This window comes from Carassius carassius, unplaced genomic scaffold (genome assembly GCF_963082965.1).
Source record: "Carassius carassius unplaced genomic scaffold, fCarCar2.1 SCAFFOLD_57, whole genome shotgun sequence".
NCBI lineage: Eukaryota > Metazoa > Chordata > Actinopteri > Cypriniformes > Cyprinidae > Carassius > Carassius carassius.
This window is the reverse complement of record NW_026775196.1, coordinates 138,853-156,429: the sequence shown is the minus strand read 5'-3', so window position 1 is coordinate 156,429 and position 17,577 is coordinate 138,853. Positions and strand designations below refer to the sequence as shown.

Sequence of the window (17,577 nt, the reverse complement as noted above, 5' to 3'; positions counted from 1 at the left end):
AATTTCTTTAATACTTAAAACATACTCCTCATTCTTCAAAACCTCTACATTTAACACCCATACACCCGGCCCTCTTTTCACTGAACTCCAGTCTACTTGCAAAAAAATTGGTTTATGGTCACTTAAGCTTGATTCTTCATATTTAATGTTACCGATATATCCTTCAATGTTCCTTGTACACAAAATAAAATCAATCCTTGTCTTACACATACAATTCCCTACTAATTGCCTCCTTGAATATTCTTTCTTTTTTTCATTTCTTTCTCTCCATACATCAATCATATTATTTTCTTCCATTAATAGTTTCAGTTCTTTTCTTCCTTTATCATTTTTAAAAACCATTCCCTCACCCATTTCTAATTTACTGAAAACGGTATTAAAATCACCCATCATAATAACTTCTTTATGCTTTTTTAAAAAATCTCTTAATACATTAAAATATTCCTTCTTTTCATTCTCTACAGTCGGTGCATGAATATTAACTACAATAACTTTTTTCTCCTCATACTCCATTTCAACCGCAATACATTTCCCATCTACGTCATTATATATTGTTTTACATGATACCCCACAGTTTTCTTTTATTAAAATCGCAACTCCTCTTCCAAGCCTCCCATCACCATTGTTATATAAAATCTCTCCGCTCCACCTTTTCCTTATTTCAGTCATGTACTCTTCCCTCCAGTTAGTTTCTTGTAATAAAATCACATCCTCTCCTTTACACATTTCTTTCACCTTTTCAAATTTACCCATGTCAATCAATCCCCTTGCATTAAAAGTAACACAACTTAAAACCATTAAAATAAATAAAAATAAATACATAAAAACCATTATTTTCCATCTTCTCCCTCCAGCCCTCTTAACACTTCATATCTGTTTACACTTTTTACTCGGCCCCTTGTCATTAACTTTTTTCTTGCATTTTCCACATTTGGTTTTACCTTTAATGTTCTTCTTCTACTTTGTCCTCTCTCCCCTCTGTCTTTTCCCATGTTGTCCATCCTTGTTTCTTCTTCACTGTCCATTTCTTTGTTTTGATCATACATTCCCTGTCCATCCCTCTCCACATTATCCAAAAGATTTTTAAAACTGTCCGATATTTCCATTTCTGTCCATTGGGTATTCTGTTCTGCTGTTTGTTCCTCATCCATATCATTCTTTTTTCCTTCTTCTTCTTCCTCTTGGTTGCCTGTTCCTCCTTCTGTTTCCTTTTGTGATAATCCTTCATCCCCTTGTCCTTCATCAATATCTCCTTCCTCTTCAGTGTTTCCTTCATGCACCTGTCCGTCCACCCGATGCTCCAGACCTCCTTCCTCTCCCTCCATCCAACACTCACACTTGTTTAAATTCTTTTGACACTCCGGGCATCTGACCGCATTGCAATCCCTTGCGAAATGTCCCCTTTCCTCGCACTTGTGACACTTAAATTCAGGGCATTCTTTGAGCAGATGATCCGGGCTCATGCACAGCTTACAGGTCTTCACCTGGTGGCTGTGCATCACCCTAAAGTACTGCGGCCCTTCTGCTGTTTCCAGCTTTGTGCTGTAGGGCAATGATGCCACCTCCTTGGGGAATCTCACTTTTAAAAACCTTGTTCCATCCTCTATTTCAGTGCCCGGGTAGCATCTTCTTTTTAATTTTGAAATGGGATTAACTCCCCATCCCTCCAATTTTCTAAAAATGTCTTTATCATCAAGGTAGACGGGCAGGTGCATGAAGGAAACAACATAATCTCTATTTTGCAGTTTCTTTATCTCACAGTTAACTCCTTTAATTAACAATCCCTCAGTCAGTTCATCACATGTTTCTTCTTTCTCCATTGTCAGTTCATATTCCTTTCCTTGTCTTGGCCTTAGTGCTAAAATTTTACCATATCCACATTTTTCCGTCACCGCTTTAATAATATCCACAGCTCTCACCTCATTTACGTTCTCGACATTCACAATCACAGTTGCCTCCTTTAAGTATTTCCTTTCACCAATTTTATCTCTTGCATCTTGTTTTTTACCGTGTCCTGCTCGTTGTCGATACTCCACTCCAGGGTCATTTGCCATGCGTGTCTCTCCAGCCAGTCCAGGGTCATTTGCCATACGTGTCTCTCCAAGCAGTCCAGTGTCGTTTGCCATACGTGTCTCTCCAGCCAGTCCAGTTTCGTTTGCCATGCGTGTCTCTCCAGCCATTCCAGTGTCGTTTGCCATGCGTGTCTCTCCAGCCAGTCCAGTGTCGTTTGCCAATAATCCGTCCATTGTACAAAAATCAAACAAAAAATTAACCACCCTCCAGCCAGCAAGATGCTGCTGTTAGGTGGTTTAAAACTGAAAAAACACAAAAAATAAACTAAAGTCCAAAAACAACTCACAAAACAAACACTGACAGAAAAATCAAAATGGAGGAGAGCCTTCCTCTCCCAACTGCAGCCAACACTTCCTGTAGCTCTCTAGCGCCCTCAGGTTGGTATGGCCGTAAGCGAAAGCTGCTGCAAAGAGAGGGCTAATTAAAGATCAGCCACTGTAATCTCCAGTACATTATATAAATAGGGACGAAAACCCAAAAGCTTACAGCACCTGGCAATCCCAGGCGGTCTCCCATCCAAGTAGTAACCAGAACCAAACATGCTAAGATTCAGACATCGGGCATTGACTCTTTTTTTTTTTTTTTTTTTTTTTTCTTTTTTTTGCACGATTATTATATAATTAGTGAAAAAATTCCAAAAAGTAAAAAAATTTGAAAAATTTCCAAAAAGCTTTCAGCACCTGGTATTCCCAGGCGGTTTCCCATCCAAGTACTAACCAGGCATAGCCAGGTATGGCCGTAAGCGAAGGCTGCTGCAGAGAGAGGGCTATTTAAAGATCAGCCACTCTAATCTCCAGTTCAATATATAAGTAGGGAAGAAAACCCAAAAGCTTACAGCACCTGGTATTATTCTCAGGCAGTCTCCCATCCAAGTAATAACCAGAACCAAACATTCTAAGATTCAGAGATCTGGCATTGACTCTTTTTTTTTTTTTCAAGATTATTACATAACTAATGAAAATTTTCCAAAAAGCTTACAGCACCTGGTATTCCCAGGCGGTCTCCAATCCAAGTACTAACCAAGCCCAAACCTGCTTAGCTTCCGAGATCAGACGAGATCAGGCATAGCCAGGTTGGTATGGCCGTAAGCGAAAGCTGCTGCAAAGAGAGGGCTATTTAAAGATCAGACACTCTAATCTCCAGTTCATTATATAAATTCGGAATAAAACCCAAAAGCTTACAGCACCTGGTATTCCCAGGCGGTCTCCCATCCAAGTACTAACCAGGCCCAAACCTGCTTAGCTTCCGAGATCAGACGAGATCGGGCATAGCCAGGTTGGTATGGCCGTAAGCGAAAGCTGCTGCAAAGAGAGGGCTAATTAAAGATCAGCCACCGTAATCTCCAGTACATTATATAAATAGGGACGAAAACCCAAAAGCTTACAGCACCTGGCAATCCCAGGCGGTCTCCCATCCAAGTAGTAACCAGAACCAAACATGCTAAGATTCAGACATCGGGCATTGACTCTTTTTTTTTTTTTTTTTTTTGCACGATTATTATATAATTAGTGAAAAAATTCCAAAAAGTAAAAAAATTTGAAAAATTTCCAAAAAGCTTTCAGCACCTGGTATTCCCAGGCGGTTTCCCATCCAAGTACTAACCAGGCATAGCCAGGTATGGCCGTAAGCGAAGGCTGCTGCAGAGAGAGGGCTATTTAAAGATCAGCCACTCTAATCTCCAGTTCAATATATAAGTAGGGAAGAAAACCCAAAAGCTTACAGCACCTGGTATTATTCTCAGGCAGTCTCCCATCCAAGTAATAACCAGAACCAAACATTCTAAGATTCAGAGATCTGGCATTGACTCTTTTTTTTTTTTCAAGATTATTACATAACTAATGAAAATTTTCCAAAAAGCTTACAGCACCTGGTATTCCCAGGGGGTCTCCCATCCAAGTACTAACCAAGCCCAAACCTGCTTAGCTTCCGAGATCAGACGAGATCAGGCATAGCCTTTTTTTTTTTTTTTTTTTTTTTTTTTATTAAAGAAATTTCAAATAAAGTACAATAGATTAAACACAAGCAATAGAAAATACAGCATTTCTTCTATACACATCTCTACATTACACATCTTTCCTTTACATAGATAATTTAAAAATGTCCTTCACTTCCTGGCAGCTTCCACATTGAATCATTTAAAACACAATAAACTTTTGGGGTAAAAACATCATAAAAATAATCCAACATATTTACACCTTTAAAATACACATACAGCCTTTCAATATATAATTCGGTTTTCCTTTTAAACACAGTCCAAACATCCAACACAATGATTTCCTTTTTAGCCACAGTTCTTCTCTCCCATATTGCACTTTTCATTAGCATTACACACAGATTAATAAAATTTTTGTTTTGACACTTTTTTTCCCAACCAAACATCACCACTCTGTTCCATTCCATTACATTTTCATCCCAGTCTTCAGTCACATCTTTAATTAAACATTTACATTTTCTTAAAAACTCCTCCAGTTCTCTACAATATAAAAACATATGTAAAATCCCCTCTTCCTTTTCCTGGCACACTTTACACAGAGCATTTTCTTCCCTTCCTATTTTATTTAAAATAATCTCAGTAAAAACCACTTTATGCCTTATAAAATACTCCAAACATCCCAATTTAGTTTCCACACACTTCCCTGTCATGTTTCTCCATATATACTCTTTTTTTAAATCTTTGAATTTCTGCATCCAGTATCCATTTGCAATAGGCTCTTTAAAAACACCATCTCTAAAAGAACAATAAATCATTTTCAGAGTACATTCCTTAAAATCATACAGTTTTTCCCCTAATTTCACGTAAATACATTTCTCTTTTGGCTCTTCTTCCATACATTCTATTCTTTTAATCCACTCTTTGGGTATTGCGCTTTTAATGATTTCATATTTATTTTTTATGTCTTGTTCACTGTAATCCTCTTTTGCCTCCTCCATTGCATCTACAATAAATTGTGTCGGTAAAAATCCTTCTTTAAATTCATACAATACATCTCTCACTCTTGTTATCCCCACTTCCATCCATTTCTTTAAAAAAATCCCTTTGTCTTGTTTTAAAATGTTTTGGTTTAAGAACAGAGGTTGATTTAAAATGTGTTCTCTCCCATGTGGATCAAACTCAACTTTATCTAAAAATTTTCCCCAAGCACTTAAAATTCCTCTATAAAACTCTGGTAAATTTTCTGTCATCCAATTCTTCGTTTTCATCCATAAAATTCCATCCCCCATGTTAAGATCCCCACATTTGTTTAAAAAATATTTCATCGTCTTTTTCCACTCTGGTTTGTCCTCATCTTGTAGGTATTTCTTCACTACTTTCACTCTCAAACTATTTTTCCTCTGTTCCATATCTATTAAACCTAAACCCCCCTTCTCTACCGCCCCTAAAATCGTATTAAAAGCTATTCTTGCTGGCTTCCCCTCCCATAAAAAGTCAAGAAAACATTTCTTCAACCTCTTTTCTGTCCACATTGGCATATGCGACACATATAAAACATTCCATAGCTTAGACACCATTAAAACATTCAATACTAAAACCTTCCCTTTTAAGTTTAAAGTTCTTAATTTCCAAAAATTTAACCTTCTCTCTATTCCTGTTACTAGTTCCACCCACATTTCATCTCTTACTTTCATCTCATTTTTACCCATTAAAATTCCTAAAATCCTAATTTCTTCCACTTCCTTAAAATTAAAACTATCCTTTAAAACCATTGCTTTACCAAATCTCATATATACCGTCTTTTCTTCATTTACTTTACTCCCAGATCCTTTACAATATTCCTCTACAACATTCATAACTTCTTTGATGCTCTCCTTTCCTTTTACTATTATCGTTGTGTCATCAGCATATTGAAAAACCTTTCCCTCAGCATTATTTTCCTCAATTTCAATTCCAATTATTCCTTCTTTTTGTTTTATAGCCAATCCTAACGGTTCCGATACAAGTGAATATAATAATGCCGAAAGCGGACAACCCTGTCTTATCGATCTTGTGATTTTAAAACATTCTGTTAAAAACCCATTACACTTTATTCTCGTTAAAGCGCCCTTATATAAAATCTCAATATATTTGATAAAATCTCCCCCAAAACCAAATTTCTTTAAAACATCAAATAAATACTCGTGTTCAACCCGATCAAATGCTTTTTCAAAATCTAGACTAATTATGTAACCATCTTCATTTAGTTCTTTCATATACCATATTGTGTCTCTTATACTCATTGTTATATCCGCTATATCCCTTCCTTTTACTCCGTATGCTTGGTTTGTTTCGATTATACTTGGCATTACTTCCTTTAACCTGTTTGCTAAAACCTTTGATAAAATCTTAAAATCTGTGTTAAGCATTGTGATCGGCCTATAGTTTTTTTAAATCTACCTTTTCTCCTTTCCTTTTATATATCAGTTTTGTTATCCCCATCCCCATTCTTTCATTAACTTCTTCTTTTTCAAAAATCTCACTAAAAACTCCCTTTAAAATCTTGGTTAAAATCTCTTTAAAACATATATAAAATTCACTTCCCAAACCATCTATTCCTGGACTTTTCTGTTTATTCAGCTGCTGTATTGCTCTTTCAATCTCTTCTTCACCAATTTTTTGATCGCATTCTTTTTTATCTTCCTTACTCACTTTTACTTTTATTCGATTCAACAATTCAATTTTTTCGTTTTCTTCTACACCCCTGGCACTAAAAAGATCTTCATAAAAATTCTTTATTTCTTCTAAAATCTTTTCATTCCCCTCTACAACTTCCCCATTTTTCCCTCTTACCTGTTTTATTGTTTCAGCTTTCCCTCTCTTTTTTTCCAAATCAAAAAAAAACTTTGTGCACTTTTCTCCCTCCACAGTATATTTAGCTTTGCTCCTTAACCTCGCCCCCTCATATTCTTTTTCCTCTATTTCCTTCAGTTTTTCATCCATTTCCTTTATCTTTTGTATATCTTTATTTTCTTTATTCAATTCCGCTTCCAAACATTCCTTTATTTTTTTTTCGTTGTATCTTTTGCATTTGCGTATTATGCTACAATACTTAATTGAGAATTTTTTTATTAAAAACTTTACATTCTCCCACCAAATTCTCTTATCTTCTTCATACATTTCATTTTCCTTTTCTTTTTCTATAATTTCTTTAACCTTTAATACATAGTCTTCATTTTCTAACATTTTTGTATTTAAAACCCATATTCCTGGCCCTCTTTGCACTTTATTCCAATCCAATTTAAAAAATAAGAACTTGTGATCGCTAAAACTTGTTTCTTCATACTTAATATTTTCTATAAAATTCTCCACATTTCTTGTACATAAAATAAAATCAATTCTTGTTTCACACACAAACTGCCCCACTATTTGCCTTCTTGAAAACTCTTTTTTCTTTTCATTTCTTTCTCTCCACACATCTATCATATTATTTTCTGCCATTAAAGCTTTTAATTCTTTTCTCCCTTTGTCAGTTTTAAAAACCATTCCATCTGCCATGTCTTGTTTACTAAAAACCGTATTAAAATCCCCCATCATTATTATTTCTTTATACTTCTTTACAAAACTACTTAAAACATAAAAAAACTCTTTCTTTTCCTTCTCCTCCGTTGGTGCATGTACATTTACTAAAATCAATTCCCTTCCTTCATGTTTTGTCTCTACAACCATACATTTACCCATCGATTCTTTGTATAAAATTTGACTTGCTTTAAAAACATCATCCTTCATTAAAAAAGCCACACCTCTCCCAAACCTCCCATCTCCATTATTGTACAAAATCCCTCCTCCCCATCTCTTTTTATATTCATTCATTACATTTTCTCTCCAGTTTGTTTCCTGTAGTACAATAATGTCTTCTCTTTTACATTTTTCTTTTATATTTTCAAATTTCTTTAAGTTCAAAAGTCCTCTTGCATTAAAAGTCACAACACTTAAAACCATTAAAAAGAAAAATAATAAATATCTAAAACCCATCATTCTCAGTCTTTCTCCTCCAATTCCTTTAACACCTCAAACCTATTTAAACATTTCACTTTTTTTCTTGAACTTTCTATATTTGGCTTTACCTTTAGCCATCTTCTTCGTATTTTTCCCCTCTCCGCCTTTTCCTTCTCATCCTCCTCCATACTAATTTCTCCTTCGTTATCAGTTTCTTTGTCTTGTTCTTTTCCTTTTTGTCCATGAATTGAAGATATGTCCATCGGTGTAATTTGTGTGTCCTCTTCTCTTATTTGTTCATTGTTATTTTCTTTTTCTCCTTCTCCTTCCTGTCTGTTGTTTGTTCCTTCCTCTGTTTCCTTTGGTTGTAATTTGTCTTCTTCATGTCTTTCATCACAATGTCCTTCATCATTGTTTTCTTCATGCACCTGTCTGTCCACCTGTTCTTTCCTTCCACCTACCACCCCCTCCATCCAGCATTCACATTTATTTAAAATTTCTTGGCAATCCGGACACCTGACAGCATTGCAGTCTCGTGCAAAATGTCCCCTTTCCAAACATTTATGGCACTTGAATTCTGGGCACTCTTTCAGTAGATGTTCTGGGCTCATGCACAGCCTACAAGTCTTCACCTGGTGGCTGTGCATCACCCTAAAGTACTGGGGGCCTTCAGCTGTTTCAATCTTAGTGCTGTAAGGGAGTGATGCCACTTCTTTGGGGAACCTCACCTTTACAAACCTTGTGCCGTCTTCGATGTCAGTGTCCGGATAGCACCTTCTTTTGATTTTAGATATGGGGGAAACCCCCCATCCTTCCAATTTGTTTACAATTTCCTTATCCTCCAGGTAGACAGGCAGGTGCATGAAGGAAACAACGTAATCTTTATTTTGCAGTTTTTTTACTTCACAGTCCACTCCCTTTATTGTCAATCCATTGATTAAAATGTCACACATTTCTTCCTGTTCCAATGTCAGTTCATATTCTTTGCCTTGTCTGGGTCTTACAGCCAACACCTTTCCACTTCCAATTTTTTCTGAGATTGCTTTAATTATATCCTCTCCTCTCACACCAATCACATTCTCTGTACTCACGATCACTGTTGCCTCCTTTAAATATTTTCTTTCACCAAATCTTTTCCTTGCTTCTTGATCTTTTACATTTCCAGCTCTTTGTCGCTTCTCCAGTCCAGTGTCATTTGCCGTGCGTGTTCCTCCAGCCAGTCCATTGTCGTTTGCCATACTTGTTCCTCCAGCCATTCTAGTGTCGTTTACCATGCGTGTTCCTCCAGCCAGTCCAGTGTTGTTTGCCATGCTTGTTCCTCCAGCCAGTCCAGTGTCGATTGCCATGCGTGTTCCTCCAGCCAGTCCAGTGTCGCTTGCCGTGCGTGTTCCTCCTGCCAGTCCATTGTCATTTGCCATTCGAGTCTCTCCAGCCAGTTCCGAGTCGTTACCATACAATCCGTCCATTTTTGAGAAAAAAAAGATCAACCACCCTCCAGACAGCGATATGCTGCTGTTAGGTGGCTTTCAAAAAAGAAAAAATGCCAAAGAAACAATCACAGATTCACAAAACAAACAAAACAACCACAAATAGAAAAACACAAAATGGAGGAGAGCCTTCCTCTCCCAACTGCAGCCAACACTTCCTGTAGCTCTCTAGCGCCCTCAGGTTGGTATGGCCGTAAGCGAAAGCTGCTGCAAAGAGAGGGCTATTTAAAGATCAGACACTCTAATCTCCAGTTCATAATATAAGTTCGGATTAAACCCAAAAGCTTACAGCACCTGGTATTCCCAGGCGGTCTCCCATCCAAGTACTAACCAGGCCCAAACCTGCTTAGCTTCCGAGATCAGACGAGATCGGGCATAGCCAGGTTGGTATGGCCGTAAGCGAAAGCTGCTGCAAAGAGAGGGCTAATTAAAGATCAGCCACTGTAATCTCCAGTACATTATATAAATAGGGATGAAAACCCAAAAGCTTACAGCACCTGGCAATCCCAGGCGGTCTCCCATCCAAGTAGTAACCAGAACCAAACATGCTAAGATTCAGACATCGGGCATTGACTCTTTTTTTTTTTTTTTTTTTTGCACGATTATTACATAACTAATGAAAATTTTCCAAAAAGCTTACAGCACCTGGTATTCCCAGGCGGTCTCCCATCCAAGTATTAACCAAGCCCAAACCTGTTTAGCTTCTGAGATCAGACGAGATCGGACATAGCCAGGTTGGTATGGCCGTAAGCGAAAGCTGCTGCAAAGAGAGGGCTAATTAAAGATCAGCCACTGTAATCTCCAGTACATTATATAAATAGGGACGAAAACCCAAAAGCTTACAGCACCTGGCAATCCCAGGCGGTCTCCCATCCAAGTAGTAACCAGAACCAAACATGCTAAGATTCAGACATCGGGCATTGACTCTTTTTTTTTTTTGCACGATTATTATATAATGAGTGAAGAAATTCCAAAAAGTAAAAAATTTTGAAAAATGTCCAAAAAGCTTTCAGCACCTGGTATTCCCAAGCGGTTTCCCATCCAAGTACTAACCAGGCATAGCCAGGTATGGCCGTAAGCGAAGGCTGCTGCAGAGAGAGGGCTATTTAAAGATCAGCCACTCTAATCTCCAGTTCAATATATAAGTAGGGAAGAAAACCCAAAAGCTTACAGCACCTGGTATTATTCCCAGGCAGTCTCCCATCCAAGTAGTAACCAGAACCAAACATGCTAAGATTCAGAGATCGGGCATTGACTCTTTTTTTTTTTTTTGCACGATTATTATATAATTAGTGAAAAAATTCCAAAAAGTAAAAAATTGTGAAACATTTCCAAAAAGCTTTCAGCACCTGGTATTCCCAGGCGGTCTCCCATCCCAAGTACTAACCAAGCCCAAACCTGCTTAGCTTCCGAGATCAGACGAGATCAGGCATAGCCAGGTTGGTATGGCCGTAAGCGAAAGCTGCTGCAAAGAGAGGGCTATTTAAAGATCAGACACTCTAATCTCCAGTTCATTATATAAGTTCGGAATAAAACCCAAAAGCTTACAGCACCTGGTATTCCCAGGCGGTCTCCCATCCAAGTACTAACCAGGCCCAAACCTGCTTAGCTTCCGAGACCAGACGAGATAGGGCATAGCCAAGTTGGTATGGCCATAAGCGAAAGCTGCTGCAAAGAGAGGGCTATTTAAAGATCAGACACTCTAATCTCCAGTTCATTATATAAGTTCGGAATAAAACCCAAAAGCTTACAGCACCTGGTATTCCCAGGCGGTCTCCCATCCAAGTACTAACCAGGCCCAAACCTGCTTAGCTTCCGAGACCAGACGAGATAGGGCATAGCCAAGTTGGTATGGCCGTAAGCGAAAGCTGCTGCAAAGAGAGGGCTAATTAAAGATCAGCCACTGTAATCTCCAGTACATTATATAAATAGGGACGAAAACCCAAAAGCTTACAGCACCTGGCAATCCCAGGCGGTCTCCCATCCAAGTAGTAACCAGAACCAAACATGCTAAGATTCAGACATCGGGCATTGACTCTTTTTTTTTTTTTTTTTTTTGCACGATTATTATATAATTAGTGAAAAAATTCCAAAAAGTAAAAAATTGTGAAACATTTCCAAAAAGCTTTCAGCACCTGGTATTCCCAGGCGGTTTCCCATCCAAGTACTAACCAGGCATAGCCAGGTATGGCCGTAAGCGAAGGCTGCTGCAGAGAGAGGGCTATTTAAAGATCAGCCACTCTAATCTCCAGTTCAATATATAAGTAGGGAAGAAAACCCAAAAGCTTACAGCACCTGGTATTATTCCCAGGCAGTCTCCCATCCAAGTAGTAACCAGAACCAAACATGCTAAGATTCAGAGATCTGGCATTGACTCTTTTTTTTTTTTTTTTTTTTTGCACGATTATTATATAATTAGTGAAAAAATTCCAAAAAGTAAAAAATTGTGAAACATTTCCAAAAAGGTTTCAGCACCTGGTATTCCCAGGCGGTCTCCCATCCAAGTACTAACCAAGCCCAAACCTGCTTAGCTTCCGAGATCAGACGAGATCATGCATAGCCAGGTTGGTATGGCCGTAAGCGAAAGCTGCTGCAAAGAGAGGGCTATTTAAAGATCAGACACTCTAATCTCCAGTTCATTATATAAGTTCGGAATAAAACCCAAAAGCTTACAGCACCTGGTATTCCCAGGCGGTCTCCCATCCAAGTACTAACCAGGCCCAAACCTGCTTAGCTTCCAAGACCAGACGAGATCGGGCATAGCCAGGTTGGTATGGCCGTAAGCGAAGGCTGCTGCTGCTTCTGCTTGCTGCTTTTTTATTTAAAGATCAGCCACTCTAATCTCCAGTTCAATATATAGGTAGGGAAGAAAACCCAAAAGCTTACAGCACCTGGTATTATTCCCAGGCAGTCTCCCATCCAAGTAGTAACCAGAACCAAACATGCTAAGATTCAGAGATCTGGCATTGACTCTTTTTTTTTTTTTCAAGATTATTACATAACTAATGAAAATTTTCCAAAAAGCTTACAGCACCTGGTATTCCCAGGCGGTCTCCCATCCAAGTACTAACCAAGCCCAAACCTGCTTAGCTTCCGAGATCAGACGAGATCAGGCATAGCCAGGTTGGTATGGCCGTAAGCGAAAGCTGCTGCAAAGAGAGGGCTAATTAAAGATCAGCCACTGTAATCTCCAGTACATTATATAAATAGGGACGAAAACCCAAAAGCTTACAGCACCTGGCATTCCCAGGCGGTCTCCCATCCAAGTAGTAACCAGAACCAAACATGCTGAGATTCAGACATCGGGCATTGACTCTTTTTTTTTTTTTTTTCAAGATTATTACATAACTAATGAAAATTTTCCAAAAAGCTTACAGCACCTGGTATTCCCAGGCGGTCTCCCATCCAAGTACTAACCAAGCCCAAACCTGCTTAGCTTCCGAGATCAGACGAGATCGGGCATAGCCAGGTTGGTATGGCCGTAAGCGAAAGCTGCTGCAAAGAGAGGGCTAATTAAAGATCAGCCACTGTAATCTCCAGTACATTATATAAATAGGGACGAAAACCCAAAAGCTTACAGCACCTAGCAATCCCAGGCGGTCTTCCATCCAAGTAGTAACCAGAACCAAACATGCTAAGATTCAGACATCGGGCATTGACTCTTTTTTTTTTTTGCACGATTATTATATAATTAGTGAAGAAATTCCAAAAAGTAAAAAAGTTTGAAAAATTTCCAAAAAGCTTTCAGCACCTGGTATTCCCAAGCGGTTTCCCATCCAAGTACTAACCAGGCATAGCCAGGTATGGCCGTAAGCGAAGGCTGCTGCAGAGAGAGGGCTATTTAAAGATCAGCCACTCTAATCTCCAGTTCAATATATAAGTAGGGAAGAAAACCCAAAAGCTTACAGCACCTGGTATTATTCCCAGGCAGTCTCCCATCCAAGTAGTAACCAGAACCAAACATGCTAATATTCAGATATCGGGCATTGACTCTTTTTTTTTTTTTGCACGATTATTATATAATTAGTGAAAAAATTCCAAAAAGTAAAAAATTGTGAAACATTTCCAAAAAGCTTTCAGCACCTGGTATTCCCAGGCGGTTTCCCATCCAAGTACTAACCAGGCATAGCCAGGTATGGCCGTAAGCGAAGGCTGCTGCAGAGAGAGGGCTATTTAAAGATCAGCCACTCTAATCTCCAGTTCAATATATAAGTAGGGAAGAAAACCCAAAAGCTTACAGCACCTGGTATTATTCCCAGGCAGTCTCCCATCCAAGTAGTAACCAGAACCAAACATGCTAAGATTCAGAGATCTGGCATTGACTCTTTTTTTTTTTTTTTTTTTTTTTCAAGATTATTACATAACTAATGAAAATTTTCCAAAAAGCTTACAGCACCTGGTATTCCCAGGCTGTCTCCCATCCAAGTACTAACCAAGCCCAAACCTGCTTAGCTTCCGAGATCAGACGAGATCAGGCATAGCCAGGTTGGTATGGCCGTAAGCGAAAGCTGCTGCAAAGAGAGGGCTATTTAAAGATCAGACACTCTAATCTCCAGTTCATTATATAAGTTCGGAATAAAACCCAAAAGCTTACAGCACCTGGTATTCCCAGGCGGTCTCCCATCCAAGTACTAACCAGGCCCAAACCTGCTTAGCTTCCAAGACCAGACGAGATCGGGCATAGCCTTTTTTTTTTTTTTATCTTTTTATTTAACTTTCAATTCACAGTTTTTCAATTGCATTATTCCATCTGATTTACTTACATTCCATTACATTTGTATGATTCATTTTTCAATTAATCTACTTAATTTTGCATAATCATACAGCAATAAAAATAAAGAACATAAATAAAATACATGCAAATATGTTTACACTTACTTAATTGACATCAGCCATTCTCAACCAGATTATTACTCTTCACCAATTGAAACATATTTCTTCCCCCACCTTTTGATGTATGAATTTATTCGTAGTCAAAAAAAACTCTTTCCCCTCTTTATCTCCATACTTACAAATCAACTCTACATCTCTTTGTATCATTGACTTAAACATATCTTTTACTTTTATTTTTCTCCCTTCGAAATGTGCATAGTTTCTTCTTAGAACTACTGCTAGTCTGGCATGACTCAGAACAAAATTAATTAAACAAATGTCAGCTCTTTTTCTTTTCCCGAAAGTTCCAAACAAAAACAATTTCCCCCATTCCTCCTCGGTCTCGACTTTGACACCCCAGTTTTCTAGTAACAGATTTTTAAGAAACTCAAAAAAATCCACCAACGCTTCACATCTTAAAAAATAATGTAAAAAACTCTCATGGCCATTACCACACACGTCACAAATGACATTTACCTCATTATTTATTTTGTTTAACACCACATTTGTGTAAATTCTATTATGTCTTATCAGAAAGTCATTATTCTCACACTCTATACTGTTGTATTTTACATTTAAGTTTGACCATATTTTTTTCACATCTAAATCTTCAAATACTTTCTTCCACACCTTTTCTGATGCTGGCTCTTTTATAACATTAACAATTATTCTCCTGTATATATTCTTTACACTCATATTTTTAAAATTGTTTTTCTCACCATTATCATCCACATACATCTCCGGCATACATTTTTCCACATTAGATACACATTCACGTTCGATCACATTAGTCCACTGCAAAGGTATACTTGATTTAATTTTTCCATATATTTTATTTACTTTCTCTCTGTTCTCCATTCCTTCCAGATCGCACACAGTATCATAAATGCAGTTATTTTTGAGAAATCCTGGAATAACTTCATACATAATGTCCTTCACTTGTTTTATACCTCCTTCTATAAACTTACATTCATACAATGTCTTATTTTTATGTTTAATCCTTTCATTGAGAAACAGTGGTAAATTTTTAATCACCTGTATGTCTTCACACTCATACTCTATTTTGGGAAGGAACTGCCTCCATGCTTCTAATACTTCCCGATATATTTCTGGTATTCCTCCCGTCATCGATTGCTTAAAGCCCATATACCATCCATTATCCCCCATTCCTCCCACATCATCAATATATTTCCTTAAGAATTCCTTCCACCCATAATCCCATCGGCCTCCCATATATTTTATCACCGTTTTTATTCTCATCGCAGCCCTTTTTATTTCTAGGTCCATCAAGTTTAAGCCTCCCTCCCATCTCTTACCCACCAATGTTTTCTGTGCAATTTTCACACCTTTTCCCTCCCATATAAAATCACATACAATTTTATTCAATTCATTCATCACCCACCCTGGCATTTCCATTACACTCATTACATAAACACAAACTGACAACAGCAGACTATTTACTACTATTACTTTCCCATTTAATTTTAATTTCCTCCCTTTCCATGCTGCACTTGCTGTTCTTATTTTATTAATCACCCCAGTCCAGGTCACATCTCTTGCCTCTTTGCTTTCGACCCCTAAATATACCCCTAATACTTTTATATATTTTTCCTCCACTCTTATCCCTACCTCTACTCTCTCTACCTCCCCTATATACATTAATTCAGATTTATCTACATTTATTTTTGCCCCTGATGCTTTCCCGAACCTCTTCACTATCTCTAAAACTCTTTTTACACTGTTTCCTTCCCTCACTGTGATTGTGGTGTCATCTGCATATTGGTTTACAGTACACATTCCTCCATATGGCAACTCAATACCAACTACTCTTCTATCCCTCTTGATTAGAGTGGCTAGAGGCTCTACTGAAATTGCATATAATAATGCAGACAGGGGACATCCCTGTCTCACTGACCTTCCTATCTTAAACCTGTCTGTTAATACTCCATTTATTTTTATGCAACTTTTTGCTTTCTCATATAGTCTCCTCACCCACCCTATCATTCTCATTCCAAATCCAAACTTCTCTAATACCCTAAATAAGTATTTGTGTTCTACCCTATCGAATACTTTATTCCAATCTATCCCTAGTACTATTCCTCCCTTCTTATCTTGTTTCATGTATTCTATCACGTCCCTAACTGTCCCTATCGTGTCTGCTATATCCCTGCCTGGTATGCTGTAACTCTGTGTTGGTTGCACTATACTTCCAATGACTTTTTTTACTCTGTTCGCTAAAACTTTAGTCAATATTTTATAATCCACATTTAATAGACTGATTGGTCTGTAGTTCTCTATATCCAACCTATTCCCCTTTTTATGCACCAAAGCTATCACTCCCTCTACCAATCTATTTTGCACCATCCCTGTTCTTTCCATCTCCTTGAACACTTTAACTAAAATCGGTGCTACCTCTTCTCTATATGTTTTATACCATTCAATACCAATCCCATCACTCCCTGGACTTTTTCCACTTTTCAACCCCCCTATTGCCTTTTCTACTTCATTCTCGTCTATCTCCCTATCACACCATTCTGCATCCTCCTTATTTAGAATATTTTCTACGCTTTCTAATACTCCATCTATACTTCTCTCATCTACTTCTCCTCTCTTATATAATTCTCCATAGAATTCTTGAACTCTCTCCAAAATCTCTACATAATCTTTGGTTGTTTTACCCTCTTTTGTATTTATTTCATTTATATATGTTTTACTTTGTCTCCTTTTCTCTAGCCCTAAAAAATACCCTGTACATTTTTCACCCTCTAATGCATATTTTGCCTTGCTTCGTAAAATAGCCCCTCTGCATTTCTCCCTTTCATATTTTTCTAGTGCCATCTTAACCTCTATATATTTTTCCATACTGTATCCTTCTTCATCTTCAGCCTTAACTAACTCCTCTCTCAATCTTTCCCTAAGCGTACTTTCCTCCTTCTTCATCTTTCCTTTTCTTTTTTTACTATATTTTATACTAATTAACTTTATTTCCTCCCATCTCTCCGCTATTGTACCCTCTAATCCACCGTCTCCTGTATACTCATCTATCTTCTCTTTTTCCCTATTTAATAGATCCTTCATCTGTATCTCATACTCTTCATCTTCAATATACCCTGCATTCAATATCCACATCCCTCCTCCTACCTCCTCACTCCCTACCTTAATTCTGAACCTTACACTATCGTGATCACTTAAACCATTTACCTGATGTTTTATCCCGTCTATGTATCTAATCAT

The 17,577-nt window shown here is 37.8% G+C and overlaps 11 non-coding genes and 1 pseudogene across 11 annotated transcripts; all 12 read right to left on the bottom strand.

The window, feature by feature from the left end:
• Positions 1-3,044: 3,044 nt before the first annotated feature.
• Positions 3,045-3,163, bottom strand: LOC132138746 (5S ribosomal RNA). The gene has a single exon (XR_009433026.1). It is a non-coding gene; the product is annotated as a 5S ribosomal RNA (ribosomal RNA).
• An 84-nt stretch (positions 3,164-3,247) lies between these two features.
• Positions 3,248-3,366, bottom strand: LOC132139243 (5S ribosomal RNA). Its single transcript, XR_009433469.1, has one exon. It is a non-coding gene; the product is annotated as a 5S ribosomal RNA (ribosomal RNA).
• A 6,387-nt stretch (positions 3,367-9,753) lies between these two features.
• On the bottom strand, positions 9,754-9,872 carry LOC132139230 (5S ribosomal RNA). The gene has a single exon (XR_009433457.1). It is a non-coding gene; the product is annotated as a 5S ribosomal RNA (ribosomal RNA).
• A 232-nt stretch (positions 9,873-10,104) lies between these two features.
• On the bottom strand, positions 10,105-10,223 carry LOC132138956 (5S ribosomal RNA). The gene has a single exon (XR_009433229.1). It is a non-coding gene; the product is annotated as a 5S ribosomal RNA (ribosomal RNA).
• Positions 10,224-10,808: 585 nt separating this feature from the next.
• On the bottom strand, positions 10,809-10,928 carry LOC132138955 (5S ribosomal RNA). The gene has a single exon (XR_009433228.1). It is a non-coding gene; the product is annotated as a 5S ribosomal RNA (ribosomal RNA).
• An 84-nt stretch (positions 10,929-11,012) lies between these two features.
• Positions 11,013-11,131, bottom strand: LOC132138872 (5S ribosomal RNA). The gene has a single exon (XR_009433149.1). It is a non-coding gene; the product is annotated as a 5S ribosomal RNA (ribosomal RNA).
• Positions 11,132-11,215: 84 nt separating this feature from the next.
• On the bottom strand, positions 11,216-11,334 carry LOC132138785 (5S ribosomal RNA). The gene has a single exon (XR_009433065.1). It is a non-coding gene; the product is annotated as a 5S ribosomal RNA (ribosomal RNA).
• Positions 11,335-11,934: 600 nt separating this feature from the next.
• LOC132138997 (5S ribosomal RNA) lies at positions 11,935-12,053 on the bottom strand (annotated as a pseudogene).
• An 84-nt stretch (positions 12,054-12,137) lies between these two features.
• Positions 12,138-12,256, bottom strand: LOC132138443 (5S ribosomal RNA). The gene has a single exon (XR_009432735.1). It is a non-coding gene; the product is annotated as a 5S ribosomal RNA (ribosomal RNA).
• Positions 12,257-12,493: 237 nt separating this feature from the next.
• LOC132138033 (5S ribosomal RNA) lies at positions 12,494-12,612 on the bottom strand. Its single transcript, XR_009432345.1, has one exon. It is a non-coding gene; the product is annotated as a 5S ribosomal RNA (ribosomal RNA).
• Positions 12,613-12,839: 227 nt separating this feature from the next.
• On the bottom strand, positions 12,840-12,958 carry LOC132137719 (5S ribosomal RNA). Its single transcript, XR_009432045.1, has one exon. It is a non-coding gene; the product is annotated as a 5S ribosomal RNA (ribosomal RNA).
• An 897-nt stretch (positions 12,959-13,855) lies between these two features.
• LOC132138794 (5S ribosomal RNA) lies at positions 13,856-13,974 on the bottom strand. The gene has a single exon (XR_009433074.1). It is a non-coding gene; the product is annotated as a 5S ribosomal RNA (ribosomal RNA).
• Positions 13,975-17,577: the final 3,603 nt, after the last annotated feature.